At 39.9% G+C, this 19,249-nt stretch overlaps 1 pseudogene; it reads left to right on the forward strand.

Moving 5' to 3' along the window:
- Positions 1-18,282: 18,282 nt before the first annotated feature.
- LOC129022381 (translationally-controlled tumor protein-like) lies at positions 18,283-18,800 on the forward strand (annotated as a pseudogene).
- The last annotated feature ends 449 nt before the right edge of the window (positions 18,801-19,249 follow it).

The raw sequence follows: 19,249 nt of genomic DNA on the forward strand, positions 1-19,249 counted from the left end.
TTATTGGGTACAAACATAACAGTTAGGTAGGAGGAATAAGTTCTATTGTTTGATAGCACAGTAGGGTGACTACAATTAACAATGATTTATTGTATATTTCAAAATAGCTGGAGGAGTTGAAATGCTGTCAGCACAAAGAAATGATAAATGTGTGAGGTGATGGATATCCTAATTACTCTGATTTGATTATTTTAGATGGTATGCACATATCTATATGTATCACATGTACTCTATAAATATGTACGATTATTATATATCAATTAAAAAATAGAACTACTATGTGATCCAACAATCCTATTTCTGGATATATACCCAAAAGACATAAAATATCAAAGAGATATCTGCACTCCCATATTCATAATTGACAAGATATGGAATCAATTTGTGTCCACCGATGGATGAATGATAAAGGCAATGTTGATAGAATACTATTCAGCCTTAAAAAAGAAGAAACTCCTGTCATTTGTAACAATATGCATGGACCCAGAGAACCTTATGCCAGGAAAAATAAGCCAGGCATAGAAAAACAAATGTTTCCTGATCTCACTGATACGTGGGATCTAAACGTGTTGAACTCATAGAAGCAAAGAATGGAGTGTGGTTGTCAGTGGCCTGGCAGGTGTTGGGAGATGGGAATGGGGAGATGTTGGTCAAAGTGTGCAAGGTTCAGTTAGACAGAATGAATAAGCTCTGCTACTATATAGTATGATGATTACAGTTAATAATAATGTATTGCATACTTGAAAATTCCTATGAGAGTGGATCTTAATGTTCTTACCACAAAAAATGCTAAGTATGTGAGGTGATGGATCTGTTAATCAGCTCAATTTAATAATTTTGCAATGTATACATATATCAAAACATCACATTGTACACCACAAATATATACAATTTTATTTGTCAGTTGTAACTCATAAAAATAAAGACTCTAGAACTAACATATGGGGCTAGCAAGTTTGCAGGATTTAAGATTAAACATCAATAGTATTTTTATATACTAGCAACAAACAATCAGACATTGAAACTTTAAAATATACCATTTACATTTTATCAAAAATATGAAATACTTTGAGGTAAAGTTGTGAAAGACCTGTTATTGAAAACTGCATAACATTGCCAAACAAATTAATGAAGACCTAAGTAAATGGGGAAATATACCATGTTTATGGATTGAAAGACAATGTTGTCAGGATGCTAATTATCTCCAAATTAATCTACAGTTTCAATGCAATTTTAATCAAAATTGCAGCAGGCTTTTGAGGGGGGGTAAAAACTGATAAACTGTGTTAAAATTCACATGGAAATGCAAAGACCCCAGAACAACAACTTTGAAAAATAAGAACAAAGTTGGAGGACTTACACCACCTGACTTCAAACTTATTATAAAGTTATAGTAACCAAGACACAGTGCAGTATTAGCACAAAGAGAGACAAATAGATAAATGGAATACACTTGGGTCCAGAAATAGTCCTCATGCATATAGGCAAAGATTTTTGACAAAGGTACAAAGGCACTTCAGTCAAGAAAGGATAGTCTTTTCAACAGATGATGTTGCAATAATTGAACATACACCTGCAAAAAGTTAACTTCAACCAATACCTCATAACATGTACAAAAATAACTCAAACTGGGTTATAGACCTGAATATAAAATGTAAAATTATAAAACTTTTAGACTAAAACATAAGAGAAAATCTTTGTGACATTGAATAAAGTAAAAATTTGTTAGATACAAACCAAAAGTATAATCCATAAAAGAAAAAAATTGTTAAATTGGACTGCATCAAAATTAAGAACTTTTGCTCTTCATAAGTCCCTGTAAGAGAATAAGAAAACAAACCAAAGACAGAGAAAAACTATTATTTTCCAATCACATATCTGATAATGGACTTGTGTATGGAATATATAAATAATGCTCAAAATTCAATAATAAGAAAATAAACAATCCTAATTTTTATTTTGATCTTTAAAATTTTTTTTTGAGACAGAGTCTAGCTCTGTTGCCCAGGCTGGAGTGCAGTGGTGTGTTTTCACTGCAACCTCCGCCTCCTGAGTTCAAGCAATTCTCCTGCCTCAGCCTTCCAAGTAGCTGAGATTACAGGCACTCGCCATCATGCCTGGTTAATTTTTGTATTTTTGTAGAGATGGGGTTTCACTATATTGGCCAGGCTGGTCTTGAACTTCTGACCTTAGGTGATCTGCCTGCCTCAGTCTTCCAAAGTGCTGGGATTACAGGCGTGAGCCACAGTCCTAATTTTTAAATGGGCAAAAGATTTGAACAGACAGTTCACCAAAAAGATATACGGATACATGGATAAGCACATGAGAAGATGCTCAACATCTTTAGTTATTAAAGAAATGCAAATTAAAACCACCATGAGGTACCATTACACACTTATTACAATGGCTAAAATTAAAAGGACCTGTCATACCAAGTGACGATGTTGTGAAGCAGCTGAAACTCACATGCACTGCTGTGGAAATGTCAAATGGTGCAACTACTTTGGAAAACAGTTTGGCAGTTTCTTAAAAGTTAAAAGTATCTCTACCACCAGTCATTCCAGCCTTACACATTCACCCAAAAGAGATGAAAGCATGTGTCCATACAAAGACTTGAATATGAATATTAATGTCAGCTGTATTTGTAATAGCCCTAAACTGTAAACAACTGAAAGGTCCATGAACAGATAAATGGATAAACAAATAGTGTATAGTCTTACATTAGAATATTACTGCACAATAAAAAGAAAAGGAAAGGAGTATTGAATTGATGCATGCAACAACATGGATGAATCTCTAAATAACTATGTAAGTGACAGAAGCCAGCTGAAATAGTACATACAGCATGCTACTAATTTTTATAAAATTCTAGAAAGGCTAATCTATGCTGACAGAAGGCTGTTTAATGGATTGAGTGGGATGGGATGGAGAGGGGAAAGGAGGCACATGGAAAATTTGGAGCAATTATCCATTATTGCTTCTGGTGCTATTTTCATGTATGGTTACATATGTCAACATGTCAAATTACACACTTTAAATATATACAGTGCGTTGTATTATAACTCAGTACCATTCTATTACTGGGAAATAATCATAGATACCATAAAAATTTACTTGTAAGGTTGGTCATAGCAGAAATATTTATACCAGCATGAAAAAAATCAGAGGCAGATCAAACGTCCAATAATAAAAGGATATAAAGTATTTGTCTATCATAAAAATAAGTATTACGCATTTAGATAATATGAGATTTGTGATGAACTTCTGCAGATACAGGAGAAGGCACACAACATATTAATGAAGAAAAGCAGGTTGTAAAACCTCGAAATGGAATCCCAATTTAACCACCTTCTCCCCCTCACACACACTTGTAGATAAAATTCTTGAAGGAAATGTACTAAATTGTCTATAGGCAGTAATATTATGAGTGGCTTATATATTCTTATTTGTTCTTTTATCTCCTCCCATTTCCAAATCTTTTTTAAAAAACACACAATTAACATTTTTATCCAGGAAATAACACTTTTTTTTTTTTTTAAAGACAAAGAATTACCCAGATTGGTGACAATATTGACTCAAAAACCATCAACTGGATGTTTGCTCCTGTCTACGGCTGGGTTCCTGCTTGTTCATTATGTCTGCAGTAGGTTACATTTTTGGTCACAGTGATTTGTTCCCTCTCTGTAGGTGGAGGATGTAGGCATTCTTAGCCATATGACTTGCTTTAGCTAGCACAATATTAGCAAACATGATGGAGGCCACACTGGAGCAAAATGCTTCAGATGTAGTTGTCTGGTTTGGCTTGGCCACTTGTGCTCCTGCCTTCTGCAAGAGAAAGGCAAGATGTCTTCTCAGAATTGTTAGCTTAAAAATTACACAATCTGGCCAGGCTTGGTGGTTCATGCCTATAATTCCAGCACTCTGGGAGGCTGAGGCAGGCAGATCACCTGAGGTCAGGAGTTCGAGACCAGCCTGGCCAACATGGTGAAACCCCCGTTTCTATTAAAGATACAAAAAATTAGATGGGAGTGGTGGCACATCCCTGTAATCTCAGCTACTTGGGAGGCTGAGGCAGGAGGATTGCTTGAAACCGGAAGGCGGAGGTTGCAGTGAGCTGAGATTGTACCACTGAACTCCAGCCTGGGCAACAGAGTGAGACGCTATCTCAAAACAAACAAACAAACAAAACAAAATAATTACACAATTTGTATATTTAGAAAAAGGAGAGCTTTATTTCATATCAAGGTCATATCCTACAAGGTGGCCGTTCTCACAGGTTGGAGAGAGGAGTCTCCTGTTGAAGCTATTAGCATGAACTTCAAGGAAAGGAGAGGAAAGACAGGAGTTTAAGCTGAATAGGTTGGGCTTATATACATATTCAACAGGATATAGGAGGAGCTATGAATATTCATGAAAGGGGGTTGTACACATGCATGACAAGCACACGTGTGTTCCAAGTGACCCACGTTCACTTTGGGGTGGAGACTCAACATTTCCATGTATGACTGTTAGGCCCTGTATGTCAAAAGGTGAAGTGGGCACTCAGTGTGCAGCCTCTGTAAACTGGCTGGAACCAGTCCATACGCAGCGGTCGTCTTATCAGGAGAAAGTTATTGAAATCTGTCTCTTGTCCACTCAAAGCTGTAGTTATAGCTTGTGGAACAGGGGGTTATTTAGTCAGCATCTGGAGGTGGATGAGCTGTAATTGTTTTAATATTGCTTATCTAAATAAGTCAGTGCTTATTTAACTGCTAGAGACAAAGAAACACCTTGTGGTAGTTAGAACATGCTGTATTCTTTAAGTAGAGGCTATGTGACTTAACCTTGCCTCTCATGGCTTTAGGTTCTGTTTACAAATTGGCTTCCCATTGCCACAAATAGTCTGTTCTTATGTCTTATCATCTATATTTTAACATGAATGATGGTCAGTGTTGTGTCTAAACTGAAAAAGGGGCTGGGTGTGGTGGCTCACGCCTGTAATCCTCCAGCACGTTGGGAGGCTGAGGCAGGGGAATTGCTTGATCTCAGGAACTTGAGACCAGCCTGAGCAACATAGCAAGACCCCATCTCTACAAAAAAATTTAAAAATTAGCTGGGCATGGTGGTGCACACTTGTAGCCCAGCTACTTGGAAAGCTGAGAGAGGAGAATTGCTTGAGCCCAAGAGCTAGAGGCTGCAGTGAGCTATGATTGTGCCACTGCAGTCCAGCCTGGGTGGAAGAGTGAGACCCTGTTTCAAACCACAAGAACAATGACAACAAAACTGTAAAAGGGAAGGGGCATCATGAGGCATGTCTGACTTCCCATCCCATCATGGCTAAGAACTCAGTTTTTAAGGTTTCTTGGCCAAGGGGGGATCCAATAAGTTGGTTGGAAGGCTTAGGATTTTATTTTTGGCTTACAGAATGAAGGGGCTGTTCCTTCACCTTGGGGCCCAAAGTGAAAAGATACAGAGCCAGCCTGAAGACATTCTGACCCCTGGAGCAAAGCCACAGCTGACCTGCTGCCTTCACGTAACCAAAACGAGAAATTGAGGTTTGATGTGGAAGCCTCTGAGATTTTAGAATTGCTTGTAATCCAGCAATACATTTTTCTATTATAGATGATAACATCTCATAAGGCATAGCACAGCAGTGTGTTTACTACAAAATCTTGAATCTGGGTTAAGAGCATGCCCTAGATTCCATGCCGTGGGGTAAAGGTGAATGGGTGAATGGGTGAGGACTTAGGGGTGGTGTTAAAAAATTCAGGAAGATGCCTCTAAAAGGCACTATTATGGGAGAAGGCAAATAGAACTTTGGAAATGGGGTATTAAGATGAGAGAATGGGGTGAGATGGTAGAGATGGAAAAAAGTGCATGGGAAAGGCACAATGCAAACTTGCATGCAGGCCTGGAAAAGATGGAGAAAGAGGGGAAGATGCAGAGGAAGGAAGGCCCATGTAGTTCAAGAATAGTGCAGAAATGCTTTTCTCAGCCACCACTGATGTCCTTTCTCTTCTTAAAAATGATGCTGGCATTACTTTCTCAAGTGCACTTCTCACCTCATTTCCTTAGCCAGGAAGTGGAAAGTACTCCAATGTGGGTTTTGATGGAAGTGTCTGCGGTCCCAGCTGCTGGACGCACCATGCTGCCCATATTTCTTCCTTTCCCAACAAGGGCTTGCTTTTAGATTGTGATGTGGTTTGGCTGTGTCCCCTCCCAAAACTCATCTTGACTTGTAGCTCCCATAATTCCCACATGTTGTGGGAGGGACCTAGTGGGAGGTAATTAAATCACGGGGGTGGGTCATTCCCATGCTGTTCTCATGATAGTGAATAAGTCTCTCGAGATCTGATGGTTTTGTAAGGGGAAACCTCTTTCACTTGACTCTCATTCTATCTTGTCTGCTGCCATGTAAGACGTGCCTTTCGCCTTTCACCTTCCACCCACGATTGTGAGGCCTCCCCAGTCACATGGAACTGTGAGTCCATTAAACCTCTTTTTACTTACAAATTACCCAGCCTTGGGTATGCCTTTATCACAGTGTGAAAACAAACTAATACAGGTTGTCTTGTGTACATGGCTTTTTCTGGGCACTTGCATTTGAATTTTCCTTTTTTCTTAACCTAGGGGTTTCCAAATCTTGGGTCTACTCTTTCCTCTTCTGTGTACATAATTTCTCACAGGGAATATACCAGCGTCTTCAGCTTTGTATACAACACCTTTCTTCCTTCCTTGGAGAGTGAATAATTTGATGTCATCAACCCAAGACACTTCACTGAACATGGAGATGTAGGTGGCAATAATTTAAATTCATACCTAATAACCAGCTTGCCTTTTTTATACTTTAAAGACTTTTTTTCCAAAAGAAAAAAAATCTAATTATGCACAAGAGCAATTCACTCGAAATTAATTCACTAGGAATTAAATTGAAAAAAAAAGGTAAGGATGTTAACAATCCTTTAAAAAATAATTCAAATTAGAAACACTAATTATAGGAACTCCTTTATATAACATGAAACACAGTTCTCTGAGGCATGGTGAAGAGGGCTGGCTGTAAAGCAAACTCTCAGAGAACAAAGTTTCTGATTTATGGAGGAATTTGTTTGAACAAGGAATACAATTTCCTTTGAGGAGTTACTGCTCAGATCTGTGATCACTGTCTGATTGTTTCTGGGGAGACCACAGGACATAGCATGACTGACATTTAATTCTGGGATCAGAGCCTAAGGGCTCACCATCTTGAACTTAGGAAGTCAGAAAGGAAAGAAGCCAGATGTTTGGGTGGCCCCTGTAATCACAGCCTTCAGCTTTCTCGCAGAACAGGAGCACGCAGCGGGTGATAAGAGTGAGATTTCTGTCTGGGGGTGTCTCACCCAAAGCTTTTGTTCTTTGCATTTCAGCAAGTTTTCTTGAGGACAGGCAAGAATTGGGATCTGAGGGCCATTTTTCTGACTCCTTATTAAGGTTTTATTTGGGCCCGGCACAGTGGCTCACGCCTGTAACCCCAGCACTTTAGGAGGATCACCTGAGATCAGGAGTTCAAGACCAGCTTGGGCAACATGGTGAAACCCCATCTTCACTAAAAATACAAAAATTAGCCGGGTGTGGTGGTGCACATCTGTAATCTCAGCTACTTGAGAGGCTGAGGCATGAGAAACGCTTGAACCTGGGAGGTGGAGGTTGCAGTGAGCTGAGATCACGCCACTGCGCTCCAGCCCTGGGTGATAGAGCGAGACTCCGTCTCAAGAAACAAAAAAGGTTATATTTGCCGATTACTAAGCCAAAGGGCGCAATCAAAGTGATAAATAGTGCTTTTCAAACTGTTGGGTTGTGTCCCAGTTTTTGGATTGTGAAATCAAATTAGCACAACTCAATATGTAATTTTGAAAAACAGAATAGAATAGAAAATGCTAGACTGCATTGGATACATGCATTAGGAGTGTTATGGGCTGAATCATATCCCCACAAATTCATATGTTGGAGTCCTAACCTCCAGTAGCTCAGAATATGACCTTATTTGGAGACAGAGTGTTTTAAAGAGGTAATTAAGGTCAAATAAGGTTATTAGGGTGGACCCTATTCCAATATAACTGGTATATTTATGAGAAAGGGAGATTAAGACACAAACGCCCACCGAGGGAAGACCATGTGAGGACACAGGGAGAAGACGACCATCTACAATCCAAGGAAAGATGCTTCAGAAGGAATCACCCTTGCTGACACCTTGATCTGGGACTTCCGGCCTCCAGAACTTCCGGCCTCCAGTGAGACAATAACTTTCTGTTGTTTGAGCCACCTGGTCTGTGATGCTTTGTTATGGAAGCCTGAGTAAACTAATACAAGGGGTAAGTATTATTTTGTGGAATTTTAATTTTGATTTTACATACACACATATACACACACTCATGCACACACACACATTCTTAAGATTTATAACCTAAAATGATTGAAAAATACTGGGTTAGAATGAGCCCACAATGTTTCCATATTCAGGGAGCAACCAGAGAGATGGTTTGCACTCATCCAGGTGAGGACAGTGAAGACAGGAAGTAAACTCTCACCATCAGAGCAAGCAAGGACTACCTGTTTCTCCCTCAGTAGAAAGAGTAGCCTTGACTTGGCAGAGGGAAATCTCCTATCCCCGTATGTGAAATTCAGTGTTTCCCGTTTCACCAGGGCCAAAAAAAGAAAAAAGAAAAAAATTGTGTGTTAGAACAGAGCAACAATCTATAAATGAAAATTATTCATGTTGATTTTTTAAAAGGGAGCAACTTATTACACAGTGAATTCCAGTTCCACTTGGAATTCACCCAAGAGCCTAGAAGAAAGCAAGAAAGTTTACGAGTCAGTGAGCCTAGGTGTCTTAAAATCCATGCCCTGAAGTTCACCTTTATTCGCAGGAAAACTCCTCTCGCCCTCATTTGGTCTCTTTATTCTTATTTTAGACCCTAACAGTTTAAAAAGAAGTATTATTTTAAATTTAAAACATGTGAAAAGCTATTGTATTTGTTGGCTAAAATCCGGGGTGGAGTCTTTCCTTTAGTTCCAGCGAATTCTTGGGGATGAGATAAATGTTGTAGGATGTCTGCAGACACAGATTCCTCAAAGAGTCATTTTTCTCTCTCTTTATTTTCGTTCAGAAATTATAATACATCTTTTAGGCTGGGCGCGGTGGCTCATGCCTGTTATCCCAGAGCTTTGGGAGGCTGAGGCGGGTGGATCACTTGAGGTCCGGAGTTCGAGACCAGCCTGGCCAACATGGTGAAACCCCGTTTCTAGCAAAAATACAAAAATTAGCAGGGCGGGGTGTCATGTGCCTGTAATCCCAGCTATTCAGGAGGCTGAAGAAGGAGAATTGCCTGAACCCGAGAGGCAGAGGTTGCGGTGAGCTGAGATCGTGACATTGCACTCCAGCCTGGGCAGCAAGAGTGAAATTCCATCTCAGAAAAATACATCTTTTAGCTATAATCACACAGATCTCTGCTCTGTTGGTGAGATCATTTATGCTTGCATGAGTCTAAGCAACACAAGAGCCACCAACTTGTAGGGGACCCTGAAACTGGGATCTGCTCAGAAGGAGGGGAAAGTGCTGGAACTTTCAGAGCCTCTCTTGGGGCAAATGTGACTGACAGCTACAGCATTTAATCACATCTCCAGGACTATGCCTGCCCCTTTTTGGTCTTTGGGATAGATTTCTTGCACAGGCTTTGCAAGCATCTATATGCTGAATTTCTTGCAGTACTGTGGAATTTCTCTCTCTGAACCAGGTACGTGCGGTTCTTATTCCTTAAATACAACATCTGTCTGTGTTAATTTGTTCTTTTTTCCCCCCAGAATGAGAAGGGAGAATTATAAATGGTGAGGAGAAGTAGCACTAGGCTTTTAAAGGGGAATTTGACCCAGCATCTCTCAGAATAAACAACCAGAATTCTAGCATCCTCATTCTACCATATTAATTTGACATTTTTCACACATACCCAGCAGTCTGATTCTCTAGTTCACAGCAGACTGGTACAGTAAATTGGAAGATCGAGCATGCTGACAAGAGCAAAGACAACAGCTAATGGAATAATCAGAAGAGTGACAACCAAAATATTACAGCTAGACTTAACAACCTGGGAAGGCATCTCCTGGGGCCATTTAGTGCAGGAAGAACCCACCCTGCATACCTCGGTAGCCACTGAGGGCACGATGGTGTTTCAGACCCAATGACACCTTTGAGTAATCAAGAAGGAAAGCCGGGACGCCACTGAGTAATGCCAAAGACTCTCTACTCGGCCAAACTTTAGTCAGGCTCCTCCAAGCCCTCTTTTCAACTAGGCTTCGGCCTTGGCCACTGTTCTTGCCAGGCCTGCCTAGCCCAGTTGTAGCAAGAATCTTGCTAAGTCCGTTTAGACAGAGTCCCCGTACCCTTGCTATCTTATCACCCTGGGCTGCCTTCAGCAAGCATCCTGTTAAGTCAGTTTAGAGAGTCCTCATACCCTTGATGTCTCCTCGTAGTAATTTCCCTTCCACCGACCTTCTCCCCTGCTCACTGGCTATAAATCCCCAGATGTCTTTGCTATATTTGGTGATGAGCCTAATCTCCTTCCTCTATTGCAGTAGTTTTGACACAAATTGCAATAATCCCAAATAAAGTCTTCCTTACCATTTTAACAAGTGTCAGAATAATTTTTTTCTTCAGTAGTAATCAAGAACATAAACTCATTGCAGCAGCTTCAATGCAGATGTTTCAGCTATTTGCTGTCCCAGTTCCAGGAAATTTAGGCACTAGCTCCTGCCCATTTTCCTCTGGATAGCACAAACCTGAAAGAAGAGCTAAGATAATTATTATTTTACTTGGTTTTTCCAAAGGCAAGGGTGTGTAAGTTGTTGACAAGTGTCCCCAGCTGCACCTAGCCCACACCTGTTTGGGTTGTGTCTTGCTCTTGTGTAGAGCTGTGTCCCCAGAAGGGATGCCTTTTTTTAATCTTTGCAGAAGCACTATCAGTTCACCAAAGTGTGCACCTGTTGGGCCCGTTCCCCTGGAGGGTCGCATTTAAACACCGGTTCAAGATGTGTTTTGGAAAAATAGTCAGAACACAAGTAAAGGAAAGGGCAAGACAGTGCAAAAGATTAATTTGCTCAAACACATTCAGTATCAAATCAACTGTAACTAAAAGAACAATAACTATCTGCAAGTTGAGTAACCTACCTGCAGGCCAGTTCTTCTCAAATCTCAGTGTGCATCAGAATCACCCAGAGGAGCACTGGGGCCCCGGGATCTGTGTTTTAAATAAGTACTTATGTGATTTAGGTGCTCGAGGCTCTTGGACCGCACTTTGGAAATCACTATCTGGAAAGACTGTAGGATCCACTTAGGGGGAAAAAAAACCCTGCTGTTTTGGTTTATGGGAACACCCTAGTAGGCAGATTTTGGTTGTCCACTTCTGTGGCTAGAGTTTGGAAGAAGCGATGTGAGCAAAGACCGTACTGCATTGTTATGTGTGATCAAGCAATAAGAATCTAGAATTGCTAGAAGCTTCTTCTTCTTCCTCTTCTTCTCCTTCTCCTTCTTCTTTCTTTGACAAGGTCTTGCTCTGCTACCCAGGCTGGAGGCAGTGGCATGATCATAGCTCACTGCAGCCTTGAACTCCTGGGCTCAAGTGATTCTCCTGCCCCGGTCTCTCTAAGCGTTGGGATTATAGGCATGAGCCATTATGCCCAGCCTAGAAGCTTCTTAAAAGTGGAAGAGGCTCTCTCATGAGAGAGGAGGAGCCCAGTGACTTGGTAGGAGGCCAGAGCCAGGGGAAAAGGTGGGCTGAGCAAAGTTCCCAGTGGTGGGAGTAAACAAGAAACTTTTCAGAACTGTGATGTTGCCTATTTAAGTTGTTTGCCATTATAAATCATAATGCCCTTCAATGGCCCTCCAATCCCCAATAAATCTGTTATACAAACCGGTCTTGGATCAGAAGTGAGTGAGGAGGTGATGGGTCTGCAGAGAGTGTGCACAGAGAGGGAACTGAGAGACTTAGTTGGGAGGCAGGAAGTCAGGGAAGCTGGCTGAAGCAAGCCCCAGTCAAAGTGGGGAGCAACACACCCTCTTTCTCGCCAGAGGTACTAAAGCAGTGGGGTCTTACCATTTCTGCTCAGGTGCCTCTATCAGTAAAGAAAAATTTTGGACATGGACACTGTATTCCGTTTTATGGAATTGATCGATTCTACATTAAGTCTGCTCAATGTGAGGATCATGAGGATGAAGACCTTTATGATGACCCACTTACACTTGATGAATAGTAAATATATTTTCTCTTTCTTATGATTTCCATAACATTTTCTGTTCTCTAACTTACTTTATTGTAATAATACAGTGTCTAATACATAGAACATACAAAATTAGTATTAATCAACTGTTTATTTTATTGGTAAGGCTTTCAGTCAACACAGGCTACTGCTAGTTAAGTTTTTGGGGAGTGAAAGTTTTACACAGATTTTAGACTGCATGATGCGGTCAGTCCTCCTAACCTCCACATTATTTAAGGATGAACTGTATAACTATATAACACATATAATAGGCATGCTATTGTACTAATATATCATTGACATTACAAAAAATATGTAAAAATAGAGGGTAAAAATAAGAAATCGGTATAAAACTTCTAATAATGTACTTTTGTACCCCAGTCAACTGAGTTGAGTAGCCATGGAGCACATGGGCTCTATATTGAAAAGCCTGATCTTATCCTAAGCAAACTAACACAGTCATGGAAAACCAAACACTGCATGTTCTCAGCTGTAAGTGGGAGCTAAACATTGAGAACATGTGGACACAAAGAAGGGAACAACAGACACCGGGGCCTTTTTGAGGGTGGAAAGTGGGAGGAGAGAGAAGATCAAAAAACTACCTACTTGGTACTATGTGTCTTACCAGGTGATGCAATAATCTGTACACAAAACCCCAGTGATATGCAATTTACCTATATGACAAACCTGCACCTACTAGGCACATGTACCCCTGAACCTAAAATAAAAGTTAAAAAAACCCACAAACATTAATTAATTAATTAGTTAATTAATTAAGAAGAAAGTAGGGGAAGGACAGCTCTTACTGTTATATGAATAGGGCCTGTTTAGTTAGCAGACACTTGGATTACTCAGCTACCCAAATTGAGAAGGGTTCCATGATTAGACTCAATTTTGGGGTCAAACCATGGTGCTTTTTGTGCTTCTCAAACATTGGCCTGTAGATCTTCTGTCAGAAAGAAAGCCCAGGAGAAAAATACCTCAATGATAACTAATCATGATCACGAATTAAAAGGGAGGGAAAAACCCCAGTGACTTCCTCAGGGCAGCAGCCTTAAAACACTCCATTCTTGTAGCTAAGCATTAGCTCGGAGCTCTTGATCAGGAATCCTTGGATTCTCATAAAGACAAGAGCAGGACATCAAGAGAGGTGGCTGATATGGTTAGGCTTTGTGTTCCCAGCCAAATCTCATCTTGAATTGTAATCCCCAGGTGTGTTGAGAGACCTGGTGGGAAGTGGCTGGATCATGGAGGTGGTTTCCACGCTGCTGTTCTCGTGATGGTGAAGGAGTTCTCACGAAATCTGATGGTTTTATAAATGTCAGTTTCCCCTGGGCTCTTCTGTCTTTTCTGCCACCTTGTGGAAAAAGTTACTTGCTTCTCCTTTGCCTTCCGCCATGACTGTAAGTTTCCTGAGGTCTCCCCAGCCATGTGGAACTATGAGTCAATTAAACCTCTTTTGTTTATAAATTACCCAGTTTCAGATACTATCTCTATAGCAGTGCAAGAATGGACTAATACAGTGCTCACACCGAAAGGTTGGAGGTGATACCTTTTACCAGGGCTCTGGGTCCCAGCTTTTGGGCACCTTGCTTTTGTTTATTTGCTTATATTTATTTTATTGCGGTAAAATATATATAACATAAAATTATCAATTTTAACCATTTTAAAGTGTCGTTAAGTGCATTCACAATGTTGTGCAACTGTTACACTATCTATCTGGTTCTAAAACTTTTTAATCATCTTAAACAGAACTTCCGTATCCATTAAATAGTAACTTCCCATTCCCTCTCCTGTGATCCCAATAACCTCTAATCTACTTTCTGTGTTATGAATTTGCCTGCTCTAGGGACCTCAAGTAAATGGAGTTATATGATATTTGTCTTTTTGTGTCTGGCTTATTTCACTCAGCATAATGTTTTCAAGGTTCGATTATGTTGTAGCATGTGTCAGAACTTCATTCCTTTCTTTGGCTCAATAATATTTCATTGTATGGATAAACCATATCGTGTTTATCCATTCATCTGTTGATGAACACGGGTTGTTTCTTCTACCTTTTTACTATTATGAATAATGCTGCAATGACCACTGGTGTACACGTATCTGGTTGAGTCACTGTTTCCACTTCTTTTGGGTAAGGAATGGGATTGCTGTGTCATATGGTAATTCTATGTTTAGTTTTTTAAGGAACCACTAAACTGTTTTCCACAAAGGCTGCACCATTTTACATCCCTACCAGCAAGTATGAAAGTTCCAGTTTCTTTACATGCTCTACAATATTTGTTCATTTCAATTTTTAAAAATGGCAGCCATCCTATTAGGTGTGAAGTGGTATGTCATTGTGGTTTTAGTGTGCATTTCCCTAATGACTAATGACATTGAGCATCTTTTATGTGCTTATTAACCAGTTATGTAACTTCTTTGGAGAAATATATATTCAAGTCCTTTGCACATGTTTTAATTGAGTTGTTTGTCTTTTTGTTGTTGACTTACAGGAGTTCTTTATATAGTCTGGATACTAAACCCTTGTGAGATAAGTAATTTGCAAATATTTTCTCCCATTCTGTAGGCTGTCTTTTCACTTTCTTGATAATGTTCTTTGATGAACAAAAGTTTCAAATTTTGATCAAGTCTAGTTTATTTATATTTTCTTTTGTGGCTTGTGTTTTTGGTGCCATATCTAAGATGCCATTGCCAAATTCAAGGGCTCAGAAATTTACCTTTATATTTCCTTTGAGGAGTTTATTGTTTTAGCTGTTATATTTAGGTCATTGATCTATTTTGAGTTAGCTTTTTTATATGGTGTAAGATAAGGGTCCAACTTCAATTCATTCTTTTACATGTGAATATTCAGTTGTCCCAGCACCATCTGTTGAAGAGACTGTTATTTTCCTATTGAACGGTCTTGGCATCCTTGTCAAAAATCAATTGGCCATATATGCATGGATTTATTTTTGGACTCTTAATTCTTTTCCAGTGGTCTATATGTCTATCCTTATGCCAGTACCACATTGCTTTGATTACTTTTGTTTTAGGAGTAAGTTTTGAAATTGGGACTTGAACCCTCTGATTTTGTTCTTTTTTTTCAAGATTATTTTAGCTATTCAGAGCCCCCTTGCAATTCCATATAAATGTGAGGATCAGTTTTTCTATTTTTGCAAAACAGTTTGTTGCAATTTTGACAGGGACTGCTTGGAATCTGTAGATCACTTTGGGTACAACTCTGTTTTTTTTTTTTTTCCTGGACTATTAGAATTATTGGGAAGGCTTCTTACCTGGTTCCAGAGGCGCTAACCTTGAATCTCCTTAGGTAAGAGGCTTAATAACTTCTCAACACTCTGTACGTGGTAAGGTTGGAGCAGGGAAACCAGTCAGAATGTTCATTGCCTATCTTTTCTCCCAGAGCTGGCTGAACACATCATTCAGAATACCAACACATCTCTCTTGCATTTGTTCCAGCCTGGAGACCACACTTTAGAACCCACTGTCTTAGTGGGCTGATGAATCAGCATCCAATTGAGGAACTGAAAATGGACCAGCTGGGTGTTTAGAGGCTCAATTGGAAAGCAGACATTGAACTAGCTCTTAGATTTCCAGTAAGTTTTCCCCTTTTGTTAATGTACTTTATCACTTTTGTAGTTAAATATATTTTGCAGCTCATATATATACACATATATATATAGCCTATATATATATACACATATATATGTGTGTGTGTGTATATATATATATATATATATATAGGCTAGGAATGCATTCAGTTGCATGTAATAGAAGATGTATTTTTTCACACAATGAGAAGTCCAAAGGTAGGTGGCTCTTGGCATTAGTTCAGGCACTCAAAGATCTCAGGGCTGGCATCTTTGCAGTACTTTTTGTCTTTCTCTCGTGATCTCAAGATGGCTTCACCACTCCAAATATCACATCTACATTCATAACAGGAAAGGGTGGGAGAAGAACCCCAGAGCTTATATCGAGAAGACAGAAGCTTTCCAGGAAGCCCTAGAAGACTTCCCATTATCTTTTGTTAATTAGAATTGTATCCCATGGCTCTCTGTAGGTGAAAAGGAACTGGAACCTCAGGGAATAGGATTGTCATGATTGGCTTTAACCAATCCTGATCCATTGCCTGAAGCTGAGCACATTACCTTCCTAAGTAAAATTGGAATTTTGTTGGCAAGGAATAAGGAGCAGCAAGATATCAGTGTACTACTTAGGCATATACACTTATATGGTTATTTTATTATCTATTTTCTTAAGCACTTTCTACCTCTGAGGGCCTGTTCTCATCCCTGCTATTCTAAGAATATAGAATAACCAGAAATTGTCTCATCCTGTCTATTTTCCATTTGGGCCTGGATGGTGGCTTGGTGCCTAGTGAAGTAGAGATGGCAGGATGTGGCCTTAGGCTGTAAGCAAATATGAGCAGGCTTACAGGCGCTGTGTCTTTAAGGCCCCGAGTTCACACTCTTCATGATATGTTTCCTAATTATTTCCTTTAAATGTTGAAAGTGCTTTCTTTTCTTGCCCTTTAGGGGCAAAAACCAAGTTTCAAAAAAAGCATCCCATCAATGATTCAATCAAAGAAATGTCATTAATGAGAAGATAGAAAAAAAAAAGTCCTCCAACATTGTATTTGGGTAGATTTCAACAGTTAATTTGTATTTCAAAATGTGAATGTAAATTAAAAGGCTAAATACTTGAAAGTCAAAAGTATTCCTTATTTGACATTAAAGTCAGTGAATTGATCACATTTGCTGAATGTAGCTAGTAAAAAGTGCTAATTTATGGCTAAGTAATTAAACAGGGAGACAGATGGAGAATCAAATGAGTTTTCTTCACACTCAAATTTGCATACTGTTTCTGATGGTGCATACGCTTATTGCTCTGTGTGGTGCCCTCCAGTATTAGAAGAACATAGAGAGCTATTTATGTCAGCTTTGCTCAAGCAACCCCAAAGAAAGAAAAGGGGAATTATATCAAGTCCTAGACTTAGATAAAATTCAGAACTCAGTTAGATGTTCTTTTCTGTTTCTCGCTCATTCATCATTTTTGCTTCCATGTCACAGCGGGTAGAATAGGCAACTGTCAAACAGTGGAATGTTCTCCTTTCTCCATTGTATCATGGAAAACGCCATGGCGTGGGAATCAGAAGATAGTCTAATTGTAGCTTTCTCAGTAACTAGTTGTGTGACATTGGACAATTCTGTTCTCTCCAGTCTTAGTTGCCTCATTTGACATTTGAGTTTAATGTTGCCTAGATTATTTCTAGGCAGTATGGCACAGTGGAGAAAGCAAGGACTCTAATTTTGATCTTGGATCAGCCACCTACCAGCTGAGCGATCTTGGATAACTTAGTTTAGCCACTGTGTGCTACAGGTTCTTATTAGCAAAATGAAGATGTTTGGTGATCATTTTATGCAAAGCCCTTAGAACAGTGCCTGGAATATAAGCACCCCTCGATGTTAGCTGTTTTGTTTGTTATCTCTAAGATTCCTTCGTGTGCTAAGATTCCTCAAGTCTGTGTTCAAACATGAAGGAAGGTGACTTAATGACAACTAATCTAGCTTGCTTGCACCCTGTGTCAGACTTGCAATTTCTAGAAATTACCATCAGAGATAATTTAACTATCAGGACCCTATTTGTACTCCCTTGATGATGTCACCAGAGGGAAAGATTTCAATGCCTTCCAGGCCATGCCAGTGCTCATACCCACGAGGGTGGTACCAGTTGGGGGAAATGGTCCATCAGCCAATGCTGTGCTCAGAGTTGTTTTTATAGTTGCTGGTGGAACTTGCAGAAGGGAACCGTGTCTCTCTCCTCCATCTCCCATGCCTTCAGTTCAACAGAGAGGACCTGGAAGTCAATATCCCTGGCACTGGCATTAAGAGATACAACTCTGGCTTTGCCACCTGCTCTCCACTTCCGCCTGAGCACTGCTCCAGCTGCACAGAGCTCGCTCCGAGCTCCAGGCTCCTGCTAAGCTAGCGCCATCGTCGACTCCCTCCAACTGCCTTCATGATTACCTACCGAGATCTCATTAGCCACAAAGAGGTATCCTCTGACTTTTACAAAGATCCTGGAGATCAGGGACAGGCTGTGCCTTGAGGTGGAGGGGAAAAAGGTCAGTAGGACAGAGGGTAACATCGAAGACTTGCCCATTAGTGAGAATGCCTCCGCTGAAGACCCCTAGGGTAAAGGTACAGAAGGCACAGTATTTGATGCTGTTGTTATCATCGTGAAACATCACTTGCCAGAAACCAGCTCCACAAAAGAAGCCTACAGGAAGTACATCAAAAATTAGAAGAGAAGAGTCAAAGGCAAACGTGAAGAACAGAGACCGTAAAAAGTAAAATCTTTTATGACAGACTGCAGAACAAATCAAGCACATCCTTGCTAATTTCAAAAACTACCAGTTCATTACTTGTGAGGACATGAATCCAGATGGCATGCTGCCTCTACTGGACTACCATGAAGATGACGTGACCCCATATATGATTTTCTTTAAAGATAATTTAGAAACGGGAAAATGTTAACAGATTTGGCAATTGCTTTGGATCTATCACCTGTCATTATAACTGGCTGCCACTTGTCATCCATACAACACCATTGAAGACAAATGGGACTGATGTCACCTTGAGCACTTTATTTTGACCATGATTTATCTGGAGTGGAGGCATTGTTTTTGAGGAAAAAAAACCTATAGCATATATAGGTTGTCTAAAAATAAAATACATTTAAAGTTAAAAAGATACAACTCTGTGACCTAGACTGGAGCTGTCAGCTACCCCTCCCCAACCCACATATATACTCACATGGAGCTCCGCGAAAGAGAGAAGCAAAATTTCTTTAGAATTTTTTAGAGGTTTATTTATTTGTTTACTTTTCACTGGATTTTTTTTTCTTTTCTTTTTTTTTTTTTTTTTTTGACAGAGTCTTGCTCTGTTGCCAGGCTGGAGTGCAGTGGCATGATCTGGGCTCATTG

Source organism: Pongo pygmaeus, chromosome 22 (genome assembly GCF_028885625.2).
Source record: "Pongo pygmaeus isolate AG05252 chromosome 22, NHGRI_mPonPyg2-v2.0_pri, whole genome shotgun sequence".
NCBI classification, from domain to species: domain Eukaryota; kingdom Metazoa; phylum Chordata; class Mammalia; order Primates; family Hominidae; genus Pongo; species Pongo pygmaeus.